We start from the raw sequence: 21,066 nt of genomic DNA, 5'->3' as shown, positions 1-21,066 counted from the left end.
ACTTTGTTCTGCTATTAACACATTCTGATCTCTTGAGGCGCCACTATCAGCACCTTTGTTAGCCTTGATTAGCCTCATTTACATTCCCTTTTTCTTTCTGTCCGAGACATTTTCGTCATTTTCCACCTATTGCTGACCACTCTATCGAGGCCCAATCGGGCACGCCAACCCCGCCCCATCCACATTAGTCTGAATCTGACCCCATTTCCAGTTCTCCAGCTTTGACAAAGAGTCACCCAGGCCCGGAACGACCGCTGCCATCTCGCTCCACAGAGGCTGTCAGTCCTGCTGAGATTGTCCAGTATGTTCTGTTTTTGTTTCAGAATGAAGCATCCGCAGTAAGTTGCATTTGTCGTTCATTTAGACATGTTTGAGATGGTGAATAAGTATGTTTATCTGCATTTGTAAATGCATGAAATTCTGTTGTGGATGAACTAGCTCCGAATATCCAAAATAAGAAGGTCCTTTTCTTCTCATTGCCTGTCGAAAATTCAGTGCTTGTGACTTAATGTGGAATTTATTTTAGTGGCTCATGAGAGACTAAACCTCATAATCCTCGAACATACGAGATGGGGGAACAAAAGTACTTTGTGCAAACATTCCTCACACAACATGAGAAGCACTTGATGTTTCTACCCGGTATGGCCTCGGGGACCTTTCGCATGTTAGGGGAATGTGCTAACCACTACACGACAGAAACCGCTGGCGGTGCAGTAATCAATGGACTTGTGCAGTGTTCAACCTCACTGTGTTGCTGCAGATTCTCATGGTTCGTCTGAGAGGCCATGTCACTTATTACAAGAAGACAGCCGTTTCTTTAAAACCGATGTCTCAACTTATAAAACAATCAGGAATCGAACTTTACAGACCTGAAGATAGGTTATGCTTGAAGTGGAAGTTAAATTGAGAAGGCAGGGCTTTCGAAAATAACCACAACCATACGGGTGCATGCATTTTGCTATTCCTCGTTGATGAAGACCAGTTACGAGATTGCGGCAATAGTCAGCAACAGACTAAACTGGAAGTACGAGAAGTTTCTGCTCGGTTTCGAACTTTTCGCGTGTTAGGCGAATGTGATAACCACTACACTACAGAAACAGCTGGCAATCAACGGACGTGTACAATGTGCAACCTCTCTGTGTTGCTGCAGATTCGCATGGTGAGGCTGAGAGGCCAGGCCACTTATTACAAGACGACTGCTGTTTCTTTCAAAAACAGATGTTTCAACATATAAAACCACAAGATGTAGAAATTAGATCGAACTTAACATGATCTGCGTTAACTTCACAGGGACGTGACCCATCTAATCCACAGAGCCAAAGTGGAGAATTGAACTGACTGGAGAGCTGCATCTTAACGCTGACCTCCCGGACCTCGGCCTCCTGAAATGTTCCAAAGAAGCTCAACAAACACTCGAGGAACAGCAGCGCATCTTTCCACTGGGCTCAATACAGCTTGCACACTCATAGTGTGTGCAACAGTCTGACACTGTAAATGCTGCCCCACTCTGTGTGTACTACCATCGCAGATTTGGGTTTGAATCTTGTTTCCACTTCTTCTTTGTATCCGGGCGGTAGTTGTTGAGAGCTGGCACAGACACAGCGGCTGGAATGGCCTCATACTGTGGTGTAATTATTCTCTCATTCGATGCTCACCTCACTCTGTGGCCAGGGAACCCTAGGCCTTTTCTCATTTAATCTCTCCTGACTTGCACCCTGTCAGAGCGCTTTCCTGTTGTTCTGTTTGCTCCCACCAGGATTTGACTTGGTTAAAACGTCCGACATTTCTAACCCGCCCCGGTTTAAATGAAAGGTGATGGTGAAAGACGAGCTTTGTTGTCCTGTCGACAAATCCCGCCTGACTCGCTGAGTTGTTCCAGTATTTTCCGCAGATGTTAGATCGACTTTCGATGGCAATAACAGCGTGCTTCTGTTACGTTCCCGGGGCTCGTTGGTCTAGGGGTATGACATTCACTTACCTCTATTGACTAATTCCAGTTGATTCAGGCAGCTCTCTGTATGTTTCATTTTATTCAGTTCAACAACATCAGACTGTGTAATCTCTCTTCTACCTCCACCATCTGTTTATTTCCATCAAGTTATTTTCATTCCTTTCATTGGTATGTTTTACCCTCAGCATTGCCCCCCAGCCCATACCATCCTACTTGAGCAACCCTGTCGCCAATTGTTCGCTGACACACTGCTTACTTTGTTCTGCTATTAACACATTCTGATCTCTTGAGGCGCCACTATCAGCACCTTTGTTAGCCTTGATTAGCCTCATTTACATTCCCTTTTTCTTTCTGTCCGAGACATTTTCGTCATTTTCTACCTATTGCTGACCACTCTATCGAGGCCCAATAGGGCACGCCAACCCCGCCCCATCCACATTAGTCTGAATCTGACCCCATTTCCAGTTCTCCAGCTTTGTCAAAGAGTCACCCAGGCCCGGAACGACCGCTGCCATCTCGCTCCACAGAGGCTGTCAGTCCTGCTGAGATTGTCCAGTATGTTCTGTTTTTGTTTCAGAATGAAGCATCCGCAGTAAGTTGCATTTGTCGTTTATTTAGACATGTTTGAGATGGTGAATAAGTATGTTTATCTGCATTTGTAAATGCATGAAATTCTGTTGTGGATGAACTAGCTCCGAATATCCAAAATAGGAAGGTCCTTTTCTTCTCATTGCCTGTCGAAAATTCAGTGCTTGTGACTTAATGTGGAATTTATTTTAGTGGCTCATGAGAGACTAAACCTCATAATCCTCGAACATACGAGATGGGGGAACAAAAGTACTTTGTGCAAACATTCCTCACACAACATGAGAAGCACTTGATGTTTCTACCCGGTATGGCCCCGGGGACCTTTCGCATGTTAGGGGAATGTGCTAACCACTACACTACAGAAACCGCTGGCGGTGCAGTAATCAATGGACTTATGCAATGTTCAACCTCACTGTGTTGCTGCAGCTTCTCATGGTTCGTCTGAGAGGCCATGTCACTTATGACAAGAAGACAGCCGTTTCTTTAAAACCGATGTCTCAACTTAGAAAACAATCAGGAATCGAAATTTACAGACCTGAAGATAAGTTATGTTTTGCTTGAAGTGGAAGTTAAATTGAGAAGGCAGGGCTTTCGAAAATAACCACAACCATACGGGTGCATGCATTTTGCTATTTCTCGGTGATGAAGACCAGTTATGAGATTGCGGCTGTAGTCAGCAACAGACTAACCTGGTAGTACGAGATGTTTCTGCCCGGTTTCGAACCGGGGACCTTTCGCGTGTGAGGCGAATGTGATAACCACTACACTACAGAAACAGCTGGCAATCCACGGACGTGTACAATGTGCAACCTCACTGTGCTGCTGCAGATTCGCATGGTGAGGCTGAGAGGCTAGGCCACTTATTACAAGACGACTGCCTTTTCTCATTTAATCTCTCCTGACTTGCACCCTGTCAGAGCGCTTTCCTGTTGTTCTGTTTGCTCCCACCGGGATTTGACTTTGTTAAAACGTCCGACATTTCTAACCCGTCCCGGTTTTAATGAAAGGTGATGGTGAAAGACGAGCTTTGTTGTCCTGTCGACAAATCCCGCCTGACTCGCTGAGTTGTTCCAGTATCTTCCGCAGATGTTGGATCAACTTTCGATGGCTATAACAGCGTGCTTCTGTGCCAATTCCGCGGCTCGTTGGTCTAGGAGTATGATTCTCGCTTTGGGTGTCTCGAATGCGAAACTTGCGGGAGGTCCCGGGTTCAAATCCCGGGCGAGCCCTTTGATAACGTTTTCTGTTGGTCAGGCGATATGTTTACTTCATTTCTATGCGGCTCATTCGGCGGGATTCATTCACATTGGGTTTGCTTTGAGAAGCTGAGCTCATACAGCAGGGAACCAATAGGTTCGCGAGACAATCGCGACATTGTCTAAAAGCTTGTCTATGTGTGGACATTCACTTACCTCTATTGACTTATTCCAGTAGATTCAGGCAGCTCTCTGTATGTTTCATTTTATTCAGTTCAACAACATCAGACTGTGTAATCTCTCTTCTCCCTCCACCATCTGTTTATTGCCATCAAGTTATTTTCATTCCTTCCATTGGTATGTTTTACCCTCAGCATTGCCCCCCTCCCCCCAGCCCATACCATCCTACTTGAGCAATCTGATCCCTGTGGCCAATTGTTCGCTGACACACTGCTTACTTTGTTCTGCTATTAACACATTTTGATCTCTTGAGGCGCCACTATCAGCACCTTTGTTAGCCTTGATTAGCCTCATTTACATTCCCTTTTTCTTTCTGTCCGAGACATTTTCGTCATTTTCCACCTATTGCTGACCACTCTATCGAGGCCCAATCGGGCACGCCAACCCCGCCCCATCCACATTAGTCTGAATCTGACCCCATTTCCAGTTCTCCAGCTTTGACAAAGAGTCACCCAGGCCCGGAACGACCGCTGCCATCTCGCTCCACAGAGGCTGTCAGTCCTGCTGAGATTGTCCAGTATGTTCTGTTTTTGTTTCAGAATGAAGCATCCGCAGTAAGTTGCATTTGTCGTTCATTTAGACATGTTTGAGATGGTGAATAAGTATGTTTATCTGCATTTGTAAATGCATGAAATTCTGTTGTGGATGAACTAGCTCCGAATATCCAAAATAAGAAGGTCCTTTTCTTCTCATTGCCTGTCGAAAATTCAGTGCTTGTGACTTAATGTGGAATTTATTTTAGTGGCTCATGAGAGACTAAACCTCATAATCCTCGAACATACGAGATGGGGGAACAAAAGTACTTTGTGCAAACATTCCTCACACAACATGAGAAGCACTTGATGTTTCTACCCGGTATGGCCTCGGGGACCTTTCGCATGTTAGGGGAATGTGCTAACCACTACACTACAGAAACCGCTGGCGGTGCAGTAATCAATGGACTTGTGCAGTGTTCAACCTCACTGTGTTGCTGCAGATTCTCATGGTTCGTCTGAGAGGCCATGTCACTTATTACAAGAAGACAGCCGTTTCTTTAAAACCGATGTCTCAACTTATAAAACAATCAGGAATCGAACTTTACAGACCTGAAGATAAGTTATGCTTGAAGTGGAAGTTAAATTGAGAAGGCAGGGCTTTCGAAAATAACCACAACCATACGGGTGCATGCATTTTGCTATTCCTCGTTGATGAAGACCAGTTACGAGATTGCGGCAATAGTCAGCAACAGACTAAACTGGAAGTACGAGAAGTTTCTGCTCGGTTTCGAACTTTTCGCGTATTAGGCGAAAAGTTCACTACACTACACTACAGAAACAGCTGGCAATCAACGGACGTGTACAATGTGCAACCTCTCTGTGTTGCTGCAGATTCGCATGGTGAGGCTGAGAGGCCAGGCCACTTATTACAAGACGACTGCTGTTTCTTTCAAAAACAGATGTTTCAACATATAAAACCACAAGATATAGAAATTAGATCGAACTTAACATGATCTGCGTTAACTTCACAGGGACGTGACCCATCTAATCCACAGAGCCAAAGTGGAGAATTGAACTGACTGGAGAGCTGCATCTTAACGCTGACCTCCCGGACATCGGCCTCCTGAAATGTTCCAAAGAAGCTCAACAAACACTCGAGGAACAGCAGCGCATCTTTCCACTGGGCTCAATACAGCTTGCACACTCATAGTGTGTGCAACAGTCTCACACTGCAAATGCTGCTCCCATTCTGTGTGTACTTCCATCGCAGATTTGGGTTTGAATCTTGTTTCCACTTCTTCTTTGTATCCGGGCGGTAGTTGTTGAGAGCTGGCACAGACACAGCGGCTAGAATGGCCTCATACTGTGGTGTAATTATCCTCTCATTCGATGCTCACCTCACTCTGTGGCCAGGGAACCCTAGGCCTTTTCTCATTTAATCTCTCCTGACTTGCACCCTGTCAGAGCGCTTTCCTGTTGTTCTGTTTGCTCCCACCAGGATTTGACTTGGTTAAAACGTCCGACATTTCTAACCCGCCCCGGTTTAAATGAAAGGTGATGGTGAAAGACGAGCTTTGTTGTCCTGTCGACAAATTCCGCCTGACTCGCTGAGTTGTTCCAGTATTTTCCGCAGATGTTAGATCGACTTTCGATGGCAATAACAGCGTGCTTCTGTTACGTTCCCGGGGCTCGTTAGTCTAGGGGTATGACATTCACTTACCTCTATTGACTAATTCCAGTTGATTCAGGCAGCTCTCTGTATGTTTCATTTTATTCAGTTCAACAACATCAGACTGTGTAATCTCTCTTCTACCTCCACCATCTGCTTATTTCCATCAAGTTATTTTCATTCCTTTCATTGGTATGTTTTACCCTCAGCATTGCCCCCCTCCCCCCAGCCCATACCATCCTACTTGAGCAACCCTGTCGCCAATTGTTCGCTGACACACTGCCTACTTTGTTCTGCTATTAACACATTCTGATCTCTTGAGGCGCCACTATCAGCACCTTTGTTAGCCTTGATTAGCCTCATTTACATTCCCTTTTTCTTTCTGTCCGAGACATTTTCGTCATTTTCCACCTATTGCTGACCACTCTATCGAGGCCCAATAGGGCACGCCAACCCCGCCCCATCCACATTAGTCTGAATCTGACCCCATTTCCAGTTCTCCAGCTTTGACAAAGAGTCACCCAGGCCCGGAACGACCGCTGCCATCTCGCTCCACAGAGGCTGTCAGTCCTGCTGAGATTGTCCAGTATGTTCTGTTTTTGTTTCAGAATGAAGCATCCGCAGTAAGTTACTTTTGTCGTTTATTTAGACATGTTTGAGATGGTGAATAAGTATGTTTATCTGCATTTGTAAATGCATGAAATTCTGTTGTGGATGAACTAGCTCCGAATATCCAAAATAGGAAGGTCCTTTCCTTCTCTTTGCCTGTCGATAATTCAGTGCTTGTGACTTAATGTGGAATTTATTTTAGTGGCTCATGAGAGACTAAACCTCATAATCCTCGAACATACGAGATGGGGGAACAAAAGTACTTTGTGCAAACATTCCTCACACAACATGAGAAGCACTTGATGTTTCTACCCGGTATGGCCCCGGGGACCTTTCGCATGTTAGGGGAATGTGCTAACCACTACACTACAGAAACCGCTGGCGGTGCAGTAATCAATGGACTTATGCAATGTTCAACCTCACTGTGTTGCTGCAGCGTCTCATGGTTCGTCTGAGAGGCCATGTCACTTATGACAAGAAGACAGCCGTTTCTTTAAAACCGATGTCTCAACTTAGAAAACAATCAGGAATCGAAATTTACAGACCTGAAGATAAGTTATGTTTTGCTTGAAGTGGAAGTTAAATTGAGAAGGCAGGGCTTTCGAAAATAACCACAACCATACGGGTGCATGCAGTTTGCTATTTTTCGGTGATGAAGACCAGTTATGAGATTGCGGCAAAAGTCAGCAACCGAACAACCTGGTAGCCCGAGATGTTTCTGCCCGGTTTCGAACCGGGGACCTTTCGCGTGTGAGGCGAATGTGATAACCACTACACTACAGAAACAGCTGGCAATCCACGGACTTGTACAATGTGCAACCTCACTGTGCTGCTGCAGATTCGCATGGTGAGGCTGAGAGGCTAGGCCACTTATTACAAGACGACTGCCTTTTCTCATTTAATCTCTCCTGACTTGCACCCTGTCAGAGCGCTTTCCTGTTGTTCTGTTTGCTCCCACCGGGATTTGACTTGGTTAAAACGTCCGACATTTCTAACCCGTCCCGGTTTTAATGAAAGGTGATGGTGAAAGACGAGCTTTGTTGTCCTGTCGACAAATCCCGCCTGACTCGCTGAGTTGTTCCAGTATCTTCCGCAGATGTTGGATCAACTTTCGATGGCTATAACAGCGTGCTTCTGTGCCAGTTCCGCGGCTCGTTGGTCTAGGAGTATGATTCGCGCTTTGGGTGTCTCGATTGCGAAACTTGCGGGAGGTCCCGGGTTCAAATCCCGGACGAGCCCTTTGATAACGTTTTCTGTTGGTCAGGCGATGTGTTTTCTTCATTTCTATGCGGCTCATTCGGCGGGATTCATTCACATTGGGTTTGCTTTGAGAAGCTGAGCTCACACAGCAGGGAACCAATAGGTTCGCGAGACAATCGCGACATTGTCTAAAAGCTTGTCTATGTGTGGACATTCACTTACCTCTATTGACTTATTCCAGTAGATTCAGGCAGCTCTCTGTATGTTTCATTTTATTCAGTTCAACAACAGCAGACTGTGTAATCTCTCTTCTCCCTCCACCATCTGTTTATTTCCATCAAGTTATTTTCATTCCTTCCATTGGTATGTTTTACCCTCAGCATTGCCCCCCTCCCCCCAGCCCATACCATCCTACTTGAGCAATCTGATCCCTGTGGCCAATTGTTCGCTGACACACTGCTTACTTTGTTCTGCTATTAACACATTCTGATCTCTTGAGGCGCCACTATCAGCACCTTTGTTAGCCTTGACTAGCCTCATTTACATTCCCTTTTTCTTTCTGTCCGAGACATTTTCGTCATTTTCCACCTATTGCTGTCCACTCTATCGAGGCCCAATCGGGCACGCCAACCCCGCCCCATCCACATTAGTCTGAATCTGACCCCATTTCCAGTTCTCCAGCTTTGACAAAGAGTCACCCAGGCCCGGAACGACCGCTGCCATCTCGCTCCACAGAGGCTGTCAGTCCTGCTGAGATTGTCCAGTTTGTTCTGTTTTTGTTTCAGAATGAAGCATCCGCATAAGTTGCATTTGTCGTTCATTTAGACATGTTTGAGATGGTGAATAAGTATGTTTATCTGCATTTGTAAATGCATGAAATTCTGTTGTGGATGAACTAGCTCCGAATGTCCAAAATAAGAAGGTCCTTTTCTTCTCATTGCCTGTCGAAAATTCAGTGCTTGTGACTTAATGTGGAATTTATTTTAGTGGCTCATGAGAGACTAAACCTCATAATCCTCGAACATACGAGATGGGGGAACAAAAGTACTTTGTGCAAACATTCCTCACACAACATGAGAAGCACTTGATGTTTCTACCCGGTATGGCCTCGGGGACCTTTCCCATGTTAGGGGAATGTGCTAACCACTACACTACAGAAACCGCTGGCGGTGCAGTAATCAATGGACTTGTGCAATGTTCAACCTCACTGTGTTGCTGCAGATTCTCATGGTTCGTCTGAGAGGCCATGTCACTTATTACAAGAAGACAGCCGTTTCTTTAAAACCGATGTCTCAACTTATAAAACAATCAGGAATCGAACTTTACAGACCTGAAGATAAGTTATGCTTGAAGTGGAAGTTAAATTGAGAAGGCAGGGCTTTCGAAAATAACCACAACCATACGGGTGCATGCATTTTGCTATTCCTCGTTGATGAAGACCAGTTACGAGATTGCGGCAATAGTCAGCAACAGACTAAACTGGAAGTACGAGAAGTTTCTGCTCGGTTTCGAACTTTTCGCGTGTTAGGCGAATGTGATAACCATTACACTATAGAAACAGCTGGAAATCAACGGACGTGTACAATGTGCAACCTCACTGTGTTGCTGCAGATTCGCATGGTGAGGCTGAGAGGCCAGGCCACTTATTACAAGACGACTGCTGTTTCTTTCAAAAGCAGATGTTTCAACATATAAAACCACAAGATGTAGAAATTAGATCGAACTTAACATGATCTGCGTTAACTTCACAGGGACGTGACCCATCTAATCCACAGAGCCAAAGTGGAGAATTGAACTGACTGGAGAGCTGCATCTTAACGCTGACCTCCCGGACCTCGGCCTCCTGAAATGTTCCAAAGAAGCTCAACAAACACTCGAGGAACAGCAGCGCATCTTTCCACTGGGCTCAATACAGCTTGCACACACATAGTGTGTGCAACAGTCTCACACTGTAAATGCTGCCCCCATTCTGTGTGTACTTCCATCGCAGATTTGGGTTTGAATCTTGTTTCCACTTCTTCTTTGTATCCGGGCGGTAGTTGTTGAGAGCTGGCACAGACACAGCGGCTAGAATGGCCTCATACTGTGGTGTAATTATTCTCTCATTCGATGCTCACCTCACTCTGTGGCCAGGGAACCCTAGGCCTTTTCTCATTTAATCTCTCCTGACTTGCACCCTGTCAGACCGCTTTCCTGTTGTTCTGTTTGCTCCCACCAGGATTTGGCTTGGTTAAAACGTCCGACATTTCTAACCTTCCACGGTTTTAATGAAAGGTGATGGTGAAAGACGAGCTTTATTGTCCTGTCGACAAATCCCGCCTGACTCGCTGAGTTGTTCCAGTATCTTCCGCAGATGTTGGATCAACTTTCGATGGCTATAACAGCGTGCTTCTGTGCCAATTCCGCGGCTCGTTGGTCTAGGAGTATGATTCTCGCTTTGGGTGTCTCGATTGCGAAACTTGCGGGAGGTCCCCGGTTCAAATCCCGGGCGAGCCCTTTGATAACGTTTTCTGTTGGTCAGGCGATATGTTTACTTCATTTCTATGCGGCTCATTCGGCGGGATTCATTCACATTGGGTTTGCTTTGAGAAGCTGAGCTCATACAGCAGGGAACCAATAGGTTCGCGAGACAATCGCGACATTGTCTAAAAGCTTGTCTATGTGTGGACATTCACTTACCTCTATTGACTTATTCCAGTAGATTCAGGCAGCTCTCTGTATGTTTCATTTTATTCAGTTCAACAACATCAGACTGTGTAATCTCTCTTCTCCCTCCACCATCTGTTTATTTCCATCAAGTTATTTTCATTCCTTCCATTGGTATGTTTTACCCTCAGCATTGCCCCCCTCCCCCCAGCCCATACCATCCTACTTGAGCAATCTGATCCCTGTGGCCAATTGTTCGCTGACACACTGCTTACTTTGTTCTGCTATTAACACATTTTGATCTCTTGAGGCGCCACTATCAGCACCTTTGTTAGCCTTGATTAGCCTCATTTACATTCCCTTTTTCTTTCTGTCCGAGACATTTTCGTCATTTTCCACCTATTGCTGACCACTCTATCGAGGCCCAATCGGGCACGCCAACCCCGCCCCATCCACATTAGTCTGAATCTGACCCCATTTCCAGTTCTCCAGCTTTGACAAAGAGTCACCCAGGCCCGGAACGACCGCTGCCATCTCGCTCCACAGAGGCTGTCAGTCCTGCTGAGATTGTCCAGTATGTTCTGTTTTTGTTTCAGAATGAAGCATCCGCAGTAAGTTGCATTTGTCGTTCATTTAGACATGTTTGAGATGGTGAATAAGTATGTTTATCTGCATTTGTAAATGCATGAAATTCTGTTGTGGATGAACTAGCTCCGAATATCCAAAATAAGAAGGTCTTTTTCTTCTCATTGCCTGTCGAAAATTCAGTGCTTGTGACTTAATGTGGAATTTATTTTAGTGGCTCATGAGAGACTAAACCTCATAATCCTCGAACATACGAGATGGGGGAACAAAAGTACTTTGTGCAAACATTCCTCACACAACATGAGAAGCACTTGATGTTTCTACCCGGTATGGCCTCGGGGACCTTTCGCATGTTAGGGGAATGTGCTAACCACTACACTACAGAAACCGCTGGCGGTGCAGTAATCAATGGACTTGTGCAGTGTTCAACCTCACTGTGTTGCTGCAGATTCTCATGGTTCGTCTGAGAGGCCATGTCACTTATTACAAGAAGACAGCCGTTTCTTTAAAACCGATGTCTCAACTTATAAAACAATCAGGAATCGAACTTTACAGACCTGAAGATAAGTTATGCTTGAAGTGGAAGTTAAATTGAGAAGGCAGGGCTTTCGAAAATAACCACAACCATACGGGTGCATGCATTTTGCTATTCCTCGTTGATGAAGACCAGTTACGAGATTGCGGCAATAGTCAGCAACAGACTAAACTGGAAGTACGAGAAGTTTCTGCTCGGTTTCGAACTCTTCGCGTATTAGGCGAAAAGTTCACTACACTACACTACAGAAACAGCTGGCAATCAACGGACGTGTACAATGTGCAACCTCTCTGTGTTGCTGCAGATTCGCATGGTGAGGCTGAGAGGCCAGGCCACTTATTACAAGACGACTGCTGTTTCTTTCAAAAACAGATGTTTCAACATATAAAACCACAAGATATAGAAATTAGATCGAACTTAACATGATCTGCGTTAACTTCACAGGGACGTGACCCATCTAATCCACAGAGCCAAAGTGGAGAATTGAACTGACTGGAGAGCTGCATCTTAACGCTGACCTCCCGGACATCGGCCTCCTGAAATGTTCCAAAGAAGCTCAACAAACACTCGAGGAACAGCAGCGCATCTTTCCACTGGGCTCAATACAGCTTGCACACTCATAGTGTGTGCAACAGTCTCACACTGCAAATGCTGCTCCCATTCTGTGTGTACTTCCATCGCAGATTTGGGTTTGAATCTTGTTTCCACTTCTTCTTTGTATCCGGGCGGTAGTTGTTGAGAGCTGGCACAGACACAGCGGCTAGAATGGCCTCATACTGTGGTGTAATTATCCTCTCATTCGATGCTCACCTCACTCTGTGGCCAGGGAACCCTAGGCCTTTTCTCATTTAATCTCTCCTGACTTGCACCCTGTCAGACCGCTTTCCTGTTGTTCTGTTTGCTCCCACCAGGATTTGACTTGGTTAAAACGTCCGACATTTCTAACCCGCCCCGGTTTAAATGAAAGGTGATGGCGAAAGACGAGCTTTGTTGTCCTGTCGACAAATTCCGCCTGACTCGCTGAGTTGTTCCAGTATTTTCCGCAGATGTTAGATCGACTTTCGATGGCAATAACAGCGTGCTTCTGTTACGTTCCCGGGGCTCGTTAGTCTAGGGGTATGACATTCACTTACCTCTATTGACTAATTCCAGTTGATTCAGGCAGCTCTCTGTATGTTTCATTTTATTCAGTTCAACAACATCAGACTGTGTAATCTCTCTTCTACCTCCACCATCTGTTTATTTCCATCAAGTTATTTTCATTCCTTTCATTGGTATGTTTTACCCTCAGCATTGCCCCCCTCCCCCCAGCCCATACCATCCTACTTGAGCAACCCTGTCGCCAATTGTTCGCTGACACACTGCTTACTTTGTTCTGCTATTAACACATTCTGATCTCTTGAGGCGCCACTATCAGCACCTTTGTTAGCCTTGATTAGCCTCATTTACATTCCCTTTTTCTTTCTGTCCGAGACATTTTCGTCATTTTCCACCTATTGCTGACCACTCTATCGAGGCCCAATCGGGCACGCCAACCCCGCCCCATCCACATTAGTCTGAATCTGACCCCATTTCCAGTTCTCCAGCTTTGACAAAGAGTCACCCAGGCCCGGAACGACCGCTGCCATCTCGCTCCACAGAGGCTGTCAGTCCTGCTGAGATTGTCCAGTATGTTCTGTTTTTGTTTCAGAATGAAGCATCCGCATAAGTTGCATTTGTCGTTCATTTAGACATGTTTGAGATGGTGAATAAGTATGTTTATCTGCATTTGTAAATGCATGAAATTCTGTTGTGGATGAACTAGCTCCGAATGTCCAAAATAAGAAGGTCCTTTTCTTCTCATTGCCTGTCGAAAATTCAGTGCTTGTGACTTAATGTGGAATTTATTTTAGTGGCTCATGAGAGACTAAACCTCATAATCCTCGAACATACGAGATGGGGGAACAAAAGTACTTTGTGCAAACATTCCTCACACAACATGAGAAGCACTTGATGTTTCTACCCGGTATGGCCTCGGGGACCTTTCCCATGTTAGGGGAATGTGCTAACCACTACACTACAGAAACCGCTGGCGGTGCAGTAATCAATGGACTTGTGCAATGTTCAACCTCACTGTGTTGCTGCAGATTCTCATGGTTCGTCTGAGAGGCCATGTCACTTATTACAAGAAGACAGCCGTTTCTTTAAAACCGATGTCTCAACTTATAAAACAATCAGGAATCGAACTTTACAGACCTGAAGATAAGTTATGCTTGAAGTGGAAGTTAAATTGAGAAGGCAGGGCTTTCGAAAATAACCACAACCATACGGGTGCATGCATTTTGCTATTCCTCGTTGATGAAGACCAGTTACGAGATTGCGGCAATAGTCAGCAACAGACTAAACTGGAAGTACGAGAAGTTTCTGCTCGGTTTCGAACTTTTCGCGTGTTAGGCGAATGTGATAACCATTACACTATAGACACAGCTGGAAATCAACGGACGTGTACAATGTGCAACCTCACTGTGTTGCTGCAGATTCGCATGGTGAGGCTGAGAGGCCAGGCCACTTATTACAAGACGACTGCTGTTTCTTTCAAAAGCAGATGTTTCAACATATAAAACCACAAGATGTAGAAATTAGATCGAACTTAACATGATCTGCGTTAACTTCACAGAGACGTGACCCATCTAATCCACAGAGCCAAAGTGGAGAATTGAACTGACTGGAGAGCTGCATCTTAACGCTGACCTCCCGGACCTCGGTCTCCTGAAATGTTCCAAAGAAGCTCAACAAACACTCGAGGAACAGCAGCGCATCTTTCCACTGGGCTCAATACAGCTTGCACACACATAGTGTGTGCAACAGTCTCACACTGTAAATGCTGCCCCCATTCTGTGTGTACTTCCATCGCAGATTTGGGTTTGAATCTTGTTTCCACTTCTTCTTTGTATCCGGGCGGTAGTTGTTGAGAGCTGGCACAGACACAGCGGCTGGAATGGCCTCATACTGTGGTGTAATTATTCTCTCATTCGATGCTCACCTCACTCTGTGGCCAGGGAACCCTAGGCCTTTTCTCATTTAATCTCTCCTGACTTGCACCCTGTCAGACCGCTTTCCTGTTGTTCTGTTTGCTCCCACCAGGATTTGGCTTGGTTAAAACGTCCGACATTTCTAACCTTCCCCGGTTTTAATGAAAGGTGATGGTGAAAGACGAGCTTTGTTGTCCTGTCGACAAATCCCGCCTGACTCGCTGAGTTGTTCCAGTATTTTCCGCAGATGTTAGATCGACTTTCGATGGCAATAACAGCGTGCTTCTGTTACGTTCCCGGGGCTCGTTGGTCTAGGGGTATGACATTCACTTACCTCTATTGACTAATTCCAGTTGATTCAGGCAGCTCTCTGTATGTTTCATTTTATTCAGTTCAACAACATCAGACTGTGTAATCTCTCTTCTACCTCCACCATCTGTTTATTTCCATCAAGTTATTTTCATTCCTTCCATTGGTATGTTTTACCCTCAGCATTGCCCCCCTCCCCCCAGCCCATACCATCCTACTTGAGCAACCCTGTCGCCAATTGTTCGCTGACACACTGCTTACTTTGTTCTGCTATTAACACATTCTGATCTCTTGAGGCGCCACTATCAGCACCTTTGTTAGCCTTGATTAGCCTCATTTACATTCCCTTTTTCTTTCTGTCCGAGACATTTTCGTCATTTTCCACCTATTGCTGACCACTCTATCGAGGTCCAATAGGGCACGCCAACCCCGCCCCATCCACATTAGTCTGAATCTGACCCCATTTCCAGTTCTCCAGCTTTGACAAAGAGTCACCCAGGCCCGGAACGACCGCTGCCATCTCGCTCCACAGAGGCTGTCAGTCCTGCTGAGATTGTCCAGTATGTTCTGTTTTTGTTTCAGAATGAAGCATCCGCAGTAAGTTGCATTTGTCGTTTATTTAGACATGTTTGAGATGGTGAATAAGTATGTTGATCTGCATTTGTAAATGCATGAAATTCTGTTGTGGATGAACTAGCTCCGAATATCCAAAATAGGAAGGTCCTTTTCTTCTCATTGCCTGTCGAAAATTCAGTGCTTGTGACTTAATGTGGAATTTATTTTAGTGGCTCATGAGAGACTAAACCTCATAATCCTCGAACATACGAGATGGGGGAACAAAAGTACTTTGTGCAAACATTCCTCACACAACATGAGAAGCACGTGATGTTTCTACCCGGTATGGCCCCGGGGACCTTTCGCATGTTAGGGGAATGTGCTAACCACTACACTACAGAAACCGCTGGCGGTGCAGTAATCAATGGACTTATGCAATGTTCAACCTCACTGTGTTGCTGCAGCGTCTCATGGTTCGTCTGAGAGGCCATGTCACTTATGACAAGAAGACAGCCGTTTCTTTAAAACCGATGTCTCAACTTAGAAAACAATCAGGAATCGAAATTTACAGACCTGAAGATAAGTTATGTTTTGCTTGAAGTGGAAGTTAAATTGAGAAGGCAGGGCTTTCGAAAATAACCACAACCATACGGGTGCATGCAGTTTGCTATTTTTCGGTGATGAAGACCAGTTATGAGATTGCGGCAAAAGTCAGCAACCGAACAACCTGGTAGCCCGAGATGTTTCTGCCCGGTTTCGAACCGGGGACTTTTCGCGTGTGAGGCGAATGTGATAACCACTACACTACAGAAACAGCTGGCAACCACAGACGTGTACAATGTGCAACCTCACTGTGCTGCTGCAGATTCGCATGGTGAGGCTGAGAGGCTAGGCCACTTATTACAAGACGACTGCCTTTTCTCATTTAATCTCTCCTGACTTGCACCCTGTCAGAGCGCTTTCCTGTTGTTCTGTTTGCTCCCACCGGGATTTGACTTGGTTAAAACGTCCGACATTTCTAACCCGTCCCGGTTTTAATGAAAGGTGATGGTGAAAGACGAGCTTTGTTGTCCTGTCGACAAATCCCGCCTGACTCGCTGAGTTGTTCCAGTATCTTCCGCAGATGTTGGATCAACTTTCGATGGCTATAACAGCGTGCTTCTGTGCCAGTTCCGCGGCTCGTTGGTCTAGGAGTATGATTCTCGCTTTGGGTGTCTCGATTGCGAAACTTGCGGGAGGTCCCGGGTTCAAATCCCGGACGAGCCCTTTGATAACGTTTTCTGTTGGTCAGGCGATATGTTTTCTTCATTTCTATGCGGCTCATTCGGCGGGATTTATTCACATTGGGTTTGCTTTGAGAAGCTGAGCTCACACAGCAGGGAACCAATAGGTTCGCGAGACAATCGCGACATTGTCTAAAAGCTTGTCTATGTGTGGACATTCACTTACCTCTATTGACTAATTCCAGTAGATTCAGGCAGCTCTCTGTATGTTTCATTTTATTCAGTTCAACAACATCAGACTATGTAATCTCTCTTCTCCCTCCACCATCTGTTTATTTCCATCAAGTTATTTTCATTCCTTGCATTGGTATGTTTTACCCTCAGCATTGCCCCCCTCCCCCCAGCCCATACCATCCTACTTGAGCAATCTGATCCCTGTGGCCAATTGTTCGCTGACACACTGCTTACTTTGTTCTGCTATTAACACATTCTGATCTCTTGAGGCGCCACTATCAGCACCTTTGTTAGCCTTGATTAGCCTCATTTACATTCCCTTTTTCTTTCTGTCCGAGACATTTTCGTCATTTTCCACCTATTGCTGACCACTCTATCGAGGCCCAATAGGGCACGCCAACCCCGCCCCATCCACATTAGTCTGAATCTGACCCCATTTCCAGTTCTCCAGCTTTGACAAAGAGTCACCCAGGCCCGGAACGACCGCTGCCATCTCGCTCCACAGAGGCTGTCAGTCCTGCTGAGATTGTCCAGTATGTTCTGTTTTTGTTTCAGAATGAAGCATCCGCAGTAAGTTGCATTTGTCGTTTATTTAGACATGTTTGAGATGTTGAATAAGTATGTTAATCTGCATTTGTAAATGCATGAAATTCTGTTGTGGATGAACTAGCTCCGAATGTCCAAAATAAGAAGGTCCTTTTCTTCTCATTGCCTGTCGATAATTCAGTGCTTGTGACTTAATGTGGAATTTATTTTAGTGGCTCATGAGAGACTAAACCTCATAATCCTCGAACATACGAGATGGGGGAACAAAAGTACTTTGTGCAAACATTCCTCACACAACATGAGAAGCACTTGATGTTTCTACCCGGTATGGCCTCGGGGACCTTTCCCATGTTAGGGGAATGTGCTAACCACTACACTACAGAAACCGCTGGCGGTGCAGTAATCAATGGACTTGTGCAATGTTCAACCTCACTGTGTTGCTGCAGATTCTCATGGTTCGTCTGAGAGGCCATGTCACTTATGACAAGAAGACAGCCGTTTCTTTAAAACCGATGTCTCAACTTATAAAACAATCAGGAATCGAACTTTACAGACCTGAAGATAAGTTATGCTTGAAGTGGAAGTTAAATTGAGAAGGCAGGGCTTTCGAAAATAACCACAACCATACGGGTGCATGCATTTTCCTATTCCTCGTTGATGAAGACCAGTTACGAGATTGCGGCAATAGTCAGCAACAGACTAAACTGGAAGTACGAGAAGTTTCTGCTCGGTTTCGAACTTTTCGCGTGTTAGGCGAATGTGATAACCACTACACTATAGAAACAGCTGGAAATCAACGGACGTGTACAATGTGCAACCTCACTGTGTTGCTGCAGATTCGCATGGTGAGGCTGAGAGGCCAGGCCACTTATTACAAGACGACTGCTGTTTCTTTCAAAGCAGATGTTTCAACATATAAAACCACAAGATGTAGAAATTAGATCGAACTTAACATGATCTGCGTTAACTTCACAGGGACGTGACCCATCTAATCCACAGAGCCAAAGTGGAGAATTGAACTGACTGGAGAGCTGCATCTTAACGCTGACCTCCCGGACCTCGGCCTCCTGAAATGTTCCAAAGAAGCTCAACAAACACTCGAGGAACAGCAGCGCATCTTTCCACTGGGCTCAATACAGCTTTCACACTCATAGTGTGTGCAACAGTCTCACACTGTAAATGCTGCCCCCATTCTGTGTGTACTTCCATCGCAGATTTGGGTTTGAATCTTGTTTCCACTTCTTCTTTGTATCCGGGCGGTAGTTGTTGAGAGCTGGCACAGACACAGCGGCTAGAATGGCCTCATACTGTGGTGTAATTATTCTCTCATTCGATGCTCACCTCACTCTGTGGCCAGGGAACCCTAGGCCTTTTCTCATTTAATCTCTCCTGACTTGCACCCTGTCAGAGCGCTTTCCTGTTGTTCTGTTTGCTCCCACCAGGATTTGGCTTGGTTAAAACGTCCGACATTTCTAACCTTCCCCGGTTTTAATGAAAGGTGATGGTGAAAGACGAGCTTTGTTGTCCTGTCGACAAATCCCGCCTGACTCGCTGAGTTGTTCCAGTATTTTCCGCAGATGTTAGATCGACTTTCGATGGCAATAACAGCGTGCTTCTGTTACGTTCCCGGGGCTCCTTGGTCTAGGGGTATGACATTCACTTACCTCTATTGACTAATTCCAGTTGATTCAGGCAGCTCTCTGTATGTTTCATTTTATTCAGTTCAACAACATCAGACTGTGTAATCTCTCTTCTACCTCCACCATCTGTTTATTTCCATCAAGTTATTTTCATTCCTTCCATTGGTATGTTTTACCCTCAGCTTTGCCCCCCTCCCCCCAGCCCATACCATCCTACTTGAGCAACCCTGTCGCCAATTGTTCGCTGACACACTGCTTACTTTGTTCTGCTATTAACACATTCTGATCTCTTGAGGCGCCACTATCAGCACCTTTGTTAGCCTTGATTAGCCTCATTTACATTCCCTTTTTCTTTCTGTCCGAGACATTTTCGTCATTTTCCACCTATTGCTGACCACTCTATCGAGGCCCAATCGGGCACGCCAACCCCGCCCCATCCACATTAGTCTGAATCTGACCCCATTTCCAGTTCTCCAGCTTTGACAAAGAGTCACCCAGGCCCGGAACGACCGCTGCCATCTCGCTCCACAGAGGCTGTCAGTCCTGCTGAGATTGTCCAGTATGTTCTGTTTTTGTTTCAGAATGAAGCATCCGCAGTAAGTTGCATTTGTCGTTTATTTAGACATGTTTGAGATGGTGAATAAGTATGTTTATCTGCATTTGTAAATGCATGAAATTCTGTTGTGGATGAACTAGCTCCGAATATCCAAAATAGGAAGGTCCTTTTCTTCTCATTGCCTGTCGAAAATTCAGTGCTTGTGACTTAATGTGGAATTTATTTTAGTGGCTCATGAGAGACTAAACCTCATAATCCTCGAACATACGAGATGGGGGAACAAAAGTACTTCGCGCAAACATTCCTCACACAACATGAGAAGCACTTGATGTTTCTACCCGGTATGGCCCCGGGGACCTTTCGCATAAAGACCAGTTATGAGATTGCGGCAATAGTCAGCAACAGACTAACCTGGTAGTACGAGATGTTTCTGCCCGGTTTCGAACCGGGGACCTTTCGCGTGTGAGGCGAATGTGATAACCACTACACTACAGAAACAGCTGACAATCCACAGACGTGTACAATGTGCAACCTCACTGTGCTGCTGCAGATTCGCATGGTGAGGCTGAGAGGCTAGGCCACTTATTACAAGACGACTGCCTTTTCTCATTTAATCTCTCCTGACTTGCACCCTGTCAGAGCGCTTTCCTGTTGTTCTGTTTGCTCCCACCGGGATTTGACTTGGTTAAAACGTCCGACATTTCTAACCCGTCCCGGTTTTAATGAAAGGTGATGGTGAAAGACGAGCTTTGTTGTCCTGTCGACAAATCCCGCCTGACTCGCTGAGTTGTTCCAGTATCTTCCGCAGATGTTGGATCAACTTTCGATGGCTATAACAGCGTGCTTCTGTGCCAGTTCCGCGGCTCGTTGGTCTAGGAGTATGATTCTCGCTTTGGGTGTCTCGATTGCGAAACTTGCGGGAGGTCCCGGGTTCAAATCCCGGACGAGCCCTTTGATAACGTTTTCTGTTGGTCAGGCGATATGTTTTCTTCATTTCTATGCGGCTCATTCGGCGGGATTCATTCACATTGAGTTTGCTTTGAGAAGCTGAGCTCACACAGCAGGGAACCAATAGGTTCGCGAGACAATCGCGACATTGTCTAAAAGCTTGTCTATGTGTGGACATTCACTTACCTCTATTGACTTATTCCAGTAGATTCAGGCAGCTCTCTGTATGTTTCATTTTATTCAGTTCAACAACATCAGACTGTGTAATCTCTCTTCTCCATCCACCATCTGTTTATTTCCATCAAGTTATTTTCATTCCTTCCATTGGTATGTTTTACCCTCAGCATTG

The 21,066-nt window shown here is 45.5% G+C and overlaps 4 non-coding genes across 4 annotated transcripts; all 4 read right to left on the bottom strand.

The window, feature by feature from the left end:
* Positions 1-3,242: 3,242 nt before the first annotated feature.
* trnav-cac (transfer RNA valine (anticodon CAC)) lies at positions 3,243-3,315 on the bottom strand. Its single transcript has one exon. It is a non-coding gene; the product is annotated as a tRNA-Val (tRNA).
* Positions 3,316-7,442: 4,127 nt separating this feature from the next.
* Positions 7,443-7,515, bottom strand: trnav-cac (transfer RNA valine (anticodon CAC)). The gene has a single exon. It is a non-coding gene; the product is annotated as a tRNA-Val (tRNA).
* Positions 7,516-16,311: 8,796 nt separating this feature from the next.
* On the bottom strand, positions 16,312-16,384 carry trnav-cac (transfer RNA valine (anticodon CAC)). Its single transcript has one exon. It is a non-coding gene; the product is annotated as a tRNA-Val (tRNA).
* A 3,810-nt stretch (positions 16,385-20,194) lies between these two features.
* trnav-cac (transfer RNA valine (anticodon CAC)) lies at positions 20,195-20,267 on the bottom strand. Its single transcript has one exon. It is a non-coding gene; the product is annotated as a tRNA-Val (tRNA).
* Between the last annotated feature and the right edge of the window lie 799 nt (positions 20,268-21,066).

Source organism: Scyliorhinus torazame, chromosome 5 (assembly GCF_047496885.1).
Source record: "Scyliorhinus torazame isolate Kashiwa2021f chromosome 5, sScyTor2.1, whole genome shotgun sequence".
NCBI lineage: Eukaryota > Metazoa > Chordata > Chondrichthyes > Carcharhiniformes > Scyliorhinidae > Scyliorhinus > Scyliorhinus torazame.
This window is presented reverse-complemented; position numbering and strand designations above follow the sequence as displayed.